This window comes from Pteropus vampyrus, unplaced genomic scaffold (assembly GCF_000151845.1).
Source record: "Pteropus vampyrus isolate Shadow unplaced genomic scaffold, Pvam_2.0 Scaffold297, whole genome shotgun sequence".
Taxonomy (NCBI): domain Eukaryota; kingdom Metazoa; phylum Chordata; class Mammalia; order Chiroptera; family Pteropodidae; genus Pteropus; species Pteropus vampyrus.
This window is the reverse complement of record NW_011889078.1, coordinates 2,253,279-2,262,576: the sequence shown is the minus strand read 5'-3', so window position 1 is coordinate 2,262,576 and position 9,298 is coordinate 2,253,279. Positions and strand designations below refer to the sequence as shown.

Below are 9,298 nucleotides of genomic sequence, written 5' to 3'. Positions count from 1 at the left end.
CTCAGTAAAGTGACTGACTGGTGGGCAGAGGTGAGCCCCTGGAGCTGAGGACCAAGGCAGCAACATTCCTAACCTTTATCGCTCTAAGAAACAGTTCCTGACATGTAAGGCCCAGATCCCCCAGTGTGGCCCCTGAAAGCAGATGCCATCCCCGCAAACAGCAGAAAAGCTTCTCTTCAGACTGCTGCCTGCTTGGAGCCTCATGCTAGAGCTCTGTGTTTACAAATTCAGGAGAATTGAATTTCACATAATCATATATGTGACAAAGGCCTCAGCTATAAGCAACATTAATGAAGACAAATGAATCAGCCAAATGCTGCAGCTTGCACAGCAGTTCCTTGGGCCCTGCCTCGCAGGGAGGCTGCTTTGTGGGGAGAGCTCATTTCTGCTTGCAGCTCTGTCCTGGCCTGATGGAGATGCATGAAAACCCTCCCACCGAGGGGTGTCCCGAGCTACTGCCTGCACAGCCTGGACAAGGGGGCAGGCAGTTGCTGGGTGGGATGAGGGGAGGTTAAGGGAATTCTAAGAAGATTCAAAAAACATGTTTACACATTTTTATAAAAACTATCTTAGGGGAGACGTGCAAGTAGAGATTAGTTGGATATGGTGGTCTCATCGTGTAAAATGAACAAGCTCCCAGCATCCTGGTGGGGGCTGATTGGAAAAGTAACTATTAGAATTTTAATTCCAGCCAGTGAGTAACCACACCCCATAAGGCATCTTACTGAGTGCCGCGAATCAGTCCTGCACCGGGATGGGGTCTGGCTCTTGGCCAAATTCCCTTTTCCCCTTGAAGGCCACTCGTATGCCCATCCATTTCTCTTTGTGACAGAACAGAAAACATTCGACTTTGGGACTTTTACTCCACAACCTCTCCTGAGGGGATCACAGCCAACAGGAAAAAAGAAGGCATTTATAAATCTAGCAGCATGTGACCGGGGCTGATGAAGTGGCCATGGCTCTGTCCTGGCCCCGACGGCAGGAATGGATGGGGAGGAAGCCCCACCCTGACAGGCCAGGGTTTAGTGCTTAGAACCAGCACGGACAATCCCTAGAGGTAGAGACACAGCAGTCCAATATGCCTTTGGTGAGAGGACATACAAAACTGCTCCATTAACAGACAGAAATGTTTGTTGTGAAAGCATCCAGACCCGGCAGCAGGGAGAATCTCACCATGGTCTCAACATTTGCTCTGTGTAATTCAAGAGACTGCGGGGAGGTCGACCTCTCTCTCCTAAGGGAGATGTTAAAAAAATATGCCCCTCATCAGAGTCTAAATGAAACATTCTCAGAATTTCCCGACATGCATTAAACAAGCCAATTTTATTAGATCAATATGAAGGGTTTTTAAACTAATTAATCGGTGTAGAGATCGGATCAGCCAATGACAGTGAGACAATGGAATGAAAACTTGGCAAGTCAGTAAAAGGCCTCCCTGAATACAGTCAGTCCAATAACACTGGGCCTCATCCCCCGTGAAAGAAATTTCAATTGCTCAGTAAAAGAAAGTAAATTGGGTGACAAATTCACCGCCGACAGCAATCTTCTTCAGGGAATATGCTCTTAATGACAGATTGATTGTCCATTCTTGGAAGGAAGAGAAGTATGTAGATGCAATCAGAAAACATAAACATCTTTTAATAAAGCCAGGCAGGCTGCTGGAAGAATACATGTGTATAGGAGAAATAAACAATAAAAATAATGCACTTGGGAGAATGAGGTGCCAGCATCAAAAGAATGACTATGAGTCAATACAATTGGGACGGAAAACAGTGTGGGGCATCGCACTACCTTGCTTAGCCAGCAGCCACACTCTTGAGTGTTTCTACAGGCAGAAGAAGCTCTCATGCAGTGAGCCATTCTCTCAGGCTCCAGTTTCCTCCTCCCCTACAGCAAAGGGTTGGGCCGGATGAACTCTGAGGTCCCTTTTGGCCTAAAGATGCTACTATTTGTCATTATTCCAGATGTACCCTGAGAGGGGCCCAGGTCAGCATTAACCGAGAACTGGCAATAATTGTGTCATAGGAGGAAACAGAGTGGGGATTCCTAAATCAGGGCTAGATCTGGCCTCCATGACTCTCGTCGTTTCAATGATCAGAATCCTTTCAGAACCTAATCAAATTGTATCACATTATTTTATATACTTGTCTAGCACCATGCTCACCATGCAGTGCCTCAATATGTACACATCCCATATGTCTCTTGGAATGGTGAAAAGCGCTCAGCCTTTGGAGCCAAAAAGAACTGGGTTCAAATCCCCACTATACCACTAGCTGGCTGTATGATTCTAGATTCATATACAATGGAATATTAGGCAGCCATTAAGAGCAAAATGGATCTACAGGAATTCACATGGAAAATGGATCTACAGAAATTCACATGGAAAAAGGTCCACAATATGTTATTTAAAAGGATATAGCAGAAAACAGCCAAAAGGTGGAAGCAACCCAAGTATCAATCAATGTATAACTAGATAAACAAAATGTGGTACATACGTACCATGGGATATTAGTCAGCCTTAAAATGAAAGGAAATTCTGACACATCCTATAACACAGATGAACCTGAAGACATTATGCTAATGAAGTACCTAGAGAAGTCAAATTCATAAAAATGGCAAGTAGAGTGGTGGTTGCTAGATGCTGTGGGGAGGGGGAGATGGAGAATTAGTGTTTAATGGGTGCAACAATTCAGTTTGGGAAGATGAAGATGTACAACAATGTGAATGTACTTAATGCCACTGAACTGTACACTTAAAATGGTTAAAATGGTAAATTTTATGTTATGTATATTTTGCACAATAAAAAATGTAAATGGCAGAACAGTAGGTATAGTATGATCCATATTTGGTTGACATTTTTTTAAGTTCTATTCATAATTTTTGAAACCCTATTTGGAAATTCTTCTTTTTCTTTTTTTAGGTTGTGTGTGTGTGTGTGTGTGTGTGTGTGTGCGTGTGTGTGTGTGTGTGTGTAAATTTATATTATTCTTATGTGAATTGCCAGGGTGTTTGTTTGTTTTTTTCATTGTGGTAGGACTACTTAAAATGAGCTCTACTCTCTTAATAAATTTTTAAGTGTACTATATAGTACTGTAGACTAGAGGTACCATGTTTAGAGCAGATCTCTAGTGCTTACTCATCTTGCTTGACTGAAATTTCGTGCCTATTGATTAGTAACTCCTCATCCCCACTCTCCCAGCCCCTGACAACCCCCTATTTGGACATTTCTTTGGTTTTGTTTTTTACCTTGATGACATTTTAAAATAATATGATTTGGGAAAATTAAGTTAAATATATAGTTAAAATTAACCTTACTGTTCCTTTCTAGTTTTTTTTTTAATGTGGCTAGATATTATAAAATTACATATATGACTCACATTTGTGGCCTGCATTATATATCATTGGACAGAGCTGATCTAGACCCCCACACTCTCTGTTTCAGGCCCATGCCTCACCCAACCAACCGAGGCACCAGCTGCTTGGACTCAGCTCAACCCCACTTGGGTTGTTATGCACAGCAGCAGCTATGGTGACCCAAACTCTGAAACTTATGGGTGTCCCTGCCTCTGACACCAACTGGATCTTTGTGCATTCACTCACATTTCCCTCCCCAGCTCATCTCCCCGGCTTGCTTCCTTTTGTGACAGAGGTTCTCCTTGGACCAGCAGCATCACATCACTCGGGAACTTGTTACAAATGCAAATTATTGGGCATCATCCCAATATTCAGAAACTGATTCAGAAACTGTGGGGATAGGACCTAGCAATTAGATTTTTAACAAGCCTCCCTCCATTATTCTGATGCAGGCTAATGTTTACTAACTGCTAAGTTTTTGAGCAATGTTTCTGAAACTTTGCTACATATTAAGATCAACTGGGGAGCTTTTAAAACTCCCAATGCCCAGATCACACCTACGTCAATAAATTAGAATCTCTGGGGGTAAGACTCAGGCATCGGTTTTTTTGAAAACTTCTCCCCTTGATTCCAATATGCAGCCATGGTTGAGCCCCATTATCTAAGTGTAAAGGACACAAGAATAGCAGCCAGCCATTTCCCCCAGAGCTGGACAGTCTGCAATCAGTCAGTAAGGCACCCTTACAGTGAGGGAGAAAACAGTGCTTAAAATAGAGAAAGGAATTGAACTGTGCATGGCTAAATCTAGAGGCCTCTCATTATAAGTCAGCTGCTGTACTGAAATGGGGAGCTGCACCTTAGATTTTCTGAGGCTGAAATGACAATGTGGAAAGGGAACAATTTTTCCCACAGACCACCAAGAAGAGAGTGGCCAATGAGCCACTCGGAGGTCAAGAGAGGCCTGGGATGCTTCCATTCTCTGAGGCTCGAGGTATTGTAAAATAATGTCTAAATAGGGTTTCAAAAATTGTGATATATTTTTAGAAATTTACATTTAATAAATTAAGGCTTGTAACACAAGTAACATTGAAAACACACACAAGGCAATGTAATCATCTTACTCACAAATATAATAGCAGGATTTATTTTTAAAATTCATGGGCATGGTACCAAAGTCTGGCAGAAGTTTAAAGCTGATGATCATTTCCTACTTTTAGTCTTATTAGCATATCTTTGGAGATAACATTTTAAAAATCAAAGTCGAAGCCTTTGTGTGAGGTTCCTGGATGGGAGACCTTCCTTTGCCATGCCCCTGGGCTAGGTCCAAAAGAACCCCTGGAAAGAGGTCCTAAGTGTGGCCCCAGGACAGGTGTGCATGGTCAGGCCACTGGGCCTGGCCAGCATTGGAAGCCCTGCAACAGCCTGCCGAGGTGAATCCAAGAACACCAGAGAGAAGTTGGGGTGCACGCAAGCAGTGCCAGCCTACCCTCTACACATAAGAGCCTGTGGCTGCTGCTCTCCACCCTCTTGGCCTCTGGTGCCCCCCTGTTCACAGGCATACTTAGTTGCTGGCAAGAGGAAGTGGTGCAATGAATGACAATCACAAGACACCCTGCATTCACCTTAAGGTAATTCCTCTAGTTTGATACAGAGTTGTTTGTTGGGGGAGAGGGAGAACTGGGGAAGCCCTTCCCTGTGCAGCACCTGCAGCATTGTGGGTTTATAAAAACACAAATTCTTCTGTACCAGAGCTAGACTGGTCTCAGGGCTCAGGACTTCATGTGATATTATACTTTAGGAAGAGAAAGCAAACCCAGACTGAACGACAAGTAGCAACTTCCCTCTTGTGTTCTTGGAGTCACCTGAGTAGCGGCACATGCATGAGGAGCTGCCTTTGGTCTCAGCAGCATATGCTTTCTCCTTTGGGAGGTGAATTCAGAGGCATGCTGGCTAAAGGGACCACAAGCTGCAAACCTCAACGGTCTCTTAGGAGGGCCCTGGCAAGGTCTGTGGCATCCAAGCAGTGCAGGCAGCCTGGGCATCATATGGCGGAGGGGTGGGGGTGGAGCATGAGGCAGGGAGGGAACAGCAGCCCTTGCTCTTGCTGGCTCTGTCGGAATCAATGGCTGCCATGGTCTTCCTATTTCCTGGAGATACAATCCCAAGCCTCATACTGTCCTCTCTCCTGAGGACCAAGGCTTCAGGGAAGAAGGGCCACACTCGGGCAGATGTAGGTGATGGCTGAGATTGAAAGTCCAGAGCCAGCCCTTACATTTCAGGGTGTCCCCAGCCAGGGCAGGGTCTGATTTTTCGGTCTCATTTGTCCTATTACCCTCCCTTGGGTCTATTGGTTCCTCAGTTTCTCCAGCCTATAGAAAACATGAAGAGATGGGAAAAAAGGGAGAGGGAGGAAGGGAGGAGGGGAAAGTGAGTACATGGGTTGCCTATAGGGTGGTGAATACTTGGAGGGAAGCCAGCTGTCTGGCACCTCAAATCTTCCACATCTCCCTAGCCAATACTCAGGCCTGTATACTCAGGGCTCTTCTGCCCCAATTTTACCCAGGCTTTAAATTATCCAGACCTGGCTCTGGGTTATTTTGCCCAAAATGTTCCTCTGGAAATCTAGATTGCAAATGCAAGATATACATTCTTAGAATCAGATTTCTGAGGCCTAAATACAGAATGGTGTGGACTTAGCAGTCTGGCTGCATCCCATTTCTGTCAGACCATAGGATGAATACACAACAAGGTGCTCATCACTAATGCAGAGCTCAGGAGACAGCAATAGTTCAGGTAAATTGGAATGACTAAGCCAGAGCTCAGCTAGTGCTGGCTATTTAGGGAGAGTAAAGAGGATGTAGAAGATCTGAGATGACTTGTGATATCAATCCCAAGGATGTCAGACTGCTCCTTTGTTGGCTGTTCAATTACTGGTTCCAAAATCCACCCCTCAGCTCTACAAGACAGAAGACCATTTTGGAAAGCCAAATGCTAGAGAGTCTTGCAGCAAGCGCTGTAATAATAATGGTACCAGTGATAATGATGGTTAACATCCATCACTTACTATGTGCTGGGCACAATTCTAATACTTCCTATAGATTTACTGGGAATATGATTTCTGGAGCAAGGCAAAGACCACCTTCATGCCCACGTGGCCTCAAGCAGTTCCCTGGAGGACAGTCCCTTCCTCTCTGCTGGTTGTTTGACCCAAACACATCTTGACTCTTCAACTTTAACATTCTAGTTCAAGTCTTAGCCAGCCTAGGACCTGGGCCTGCTTCTTCTCATCAGAAGGAAAGAGCAGCAAGCACCTGACAGCTGCATTAAATGAGCTGGCCTTTAGCAGAAGCACAGGAAGAAGTGACTATGTGTGTCTCCAGGAGGCAAGCACTGTTTGCTCATTGCTATTGTTCCTCTAGGGAGCCACAGGATGGGGTGGGGATCTAATTTTGTGAAAATAAAATATATTAAACGCCTAAATTAAAATAATTCAGAAAATTACTATCTTTATAAAGCAACCTGCTCTGGTGTACCTTCCTGTACTTCCTTAAGTGTATTTAAAATATGATTTAAAAATTAGATTTACTGAAGCCTCATCAAACACACATGCATTGCATGGTGCACGCTTGTGTAAGTACTCCTAAAATGCTAGTTTGCATGAGATTTATTTTTCTAGAGGGGTGTATCCTCTGGAGGGGAAGGGAGGAAGGGAGTCAAAACAGCATCATGTGGCTGCTGACCATGCACTGGCCACACAATTGAGCACAGAGTACCCAGGAGCTTCAGCAGCATCATCACATGCCATTCTCACAACACACCCTTGGGTGTCACAATTTACAGGTGAGGAAACAGGCTCAGGAGGTCCAGAGATGTCCTCATTACTGCCCAGCCATTAACAGCAGAGCTCGGCTGGAACGCAGGATGGTCTGACTCCAGTGACCAGCACTACGGGTAAAGTGCAAGCAAGACAAGGTCCAGATAGTCTCCAAAGTTATGCCCCATGACTTCCTAATTACAGATGTGGTTGCAGAATCCTGTCATTTCCTTTCTTTTGGGTCTTCCTTGTCTTCTCAATCCAGTCAGAATGAACTTTAGATGTGTCCCAAGTGGAGTCTGCTTTCGGCTGCAAAGAGCCACTCAGACACTCAGCCCAGCTGGTGGGTCTGTGAATAAACACCCCTTCTGGAAACAATATTCTACAAGCGCAGCTTGACTGGAAGGACTCATATGCCTGAGCTGGTCCAAAAAGGCTATCACCCAAAGCTGCCAGGGCTGTGGAACCAGTCACACCACTGGCTCTCATGCCAAATCTGAACACACAGGAGGGTCCCCTAGAAGCTTCTTGAAGTTCAGATGAGTTGATCTCTGTGGATTCAGCACCCTGATGAGCCAGCACGGATTCCAGCCAACACCATGTCTAACAAATGCAGTACTCAAACCCAAGATGCTCAAATTGCTACCTCATGTTAAAAAGGACCTGAAGCTGCAAGGAATTAGCACTGCATCTGTGAGACTAGGGAAAGAGAACCAAGAGAACAGGAGCTTAAAATGACTATTTTGGTCCATATGGAAAATTGATACATTGTGTGCATGGCAAAATCCTTTCAGTTATGTTTTTAAACGTGCATTTTTAAAATTCAGGTTTTAAATGTTATTCTAGGAAAAGCGACATGATTCCTATAACATCAAGAGATCTGTAAGTAAACTAAAAAGCTGTTGGAACTTTCAGTAAAGGAATTAATGTAATAAATGAACTCGGGCATCAGTGCAAATTAATCAAACTGCTTAAATTACAACTTTAATCAGTCATGGAATTTCCATACTCGAAGAGATCTTGGAAATTATCTGTTCCAAGAGCAAGAATTGTGGAAAATGAATGGTCAGGTGGAGAAAAACCTTCTGACTAGAGAAATGCACAGAGACCAAGAGTCAGGTGGCAGAATACACAACGGTTTGAAAGCTAAGGGGTTTGTAGACATCCTGTTTCAAAACTTGGTTCTGCTTTTTTATTTTTTTATTTTTTAAAAAATTTTAATTAGTTTCAAGTATACAGTACATTGGTTTGACATCTATACAGTTCATAAAACGGTCCCCCCAATTGCTCCCTCCGTCCCCTGACCCTCCACCTAGTCAACCTATTCATTCTAATTGCATTCTCTATACCATACTCCCCATCCCCGTGTCCATCCATCAGCTACTAATCTGTACTTCTTTAACCCTTCACTCCATTCTCCCAGCCCCCAAACTGCCCTCCCCTCTGTCCATCACCAAATTGTCCACTATATTTATGAGTCTGTTTTTGATTACTTTTTTCTTTTTATTCCTTAGATTCCATATATAAGTGAAATCATATAGTGTTTATCTTTCTCTATCTGACTTAAATACCTTCTAGGTCCATCAAGCAATATGTGTTTCCATCCCCTTCCTTTTAGTCTGTGTCTTTTAATCTGAAGTGAGTCTCTTACAGACAATGTGTGTTCCTTTCCATTTGTCCACTCTTTAGTTGGAGCACTTAATTCTTTTCCATTTAAGGTACTTATTGATAGAAATGTAGCTGTTACTATTCTTTATTCCTGTTTTTGATACACGTTTTTTCTTCTTAAAGAAGTCCCTCCAATATTTCCTGTATTACGGTCTTGGAGTGATAAATTCCTTCAGCTTACTTTTGTCTGGCAAGCTCTTTATCTGCCCTTCAACTCTAAATGATAGCTTTGCTGGATAAATTATTCTTGGTTGTAGATCCTGGGTCTTCAGCCTGTTGAATATTTTTTTGCCAAACCCTTCTGTCCTGCATAGTTTCTTTTGAGAAATCAGCTGCCAGTCTTATGAGTGTTCCCTTAAAAGTAACTATCTGTTTTTCTCTTGCTGCTTTTAATATTCTTTCTTTGTATTTAACCTTTCGCATTTTAATTATGATGTGTCTTGGTGTGGGCCTCTTTGGATC

General features: G+C 43.4%; 1 protein-coding gene across 1 annotated transcript in view; it reads right to left on the bottom strand.

Annotated features, from left to right (window-relative positions):
• Nucleotides 1-9,298, bottom strand: part of NUBPL (nucleotide binding protein like) — a 288,220-nt gene that overhangs the window by 53,420 nt on the left and 225,502 nt on the right. The window lies entirely within an intron of this gene.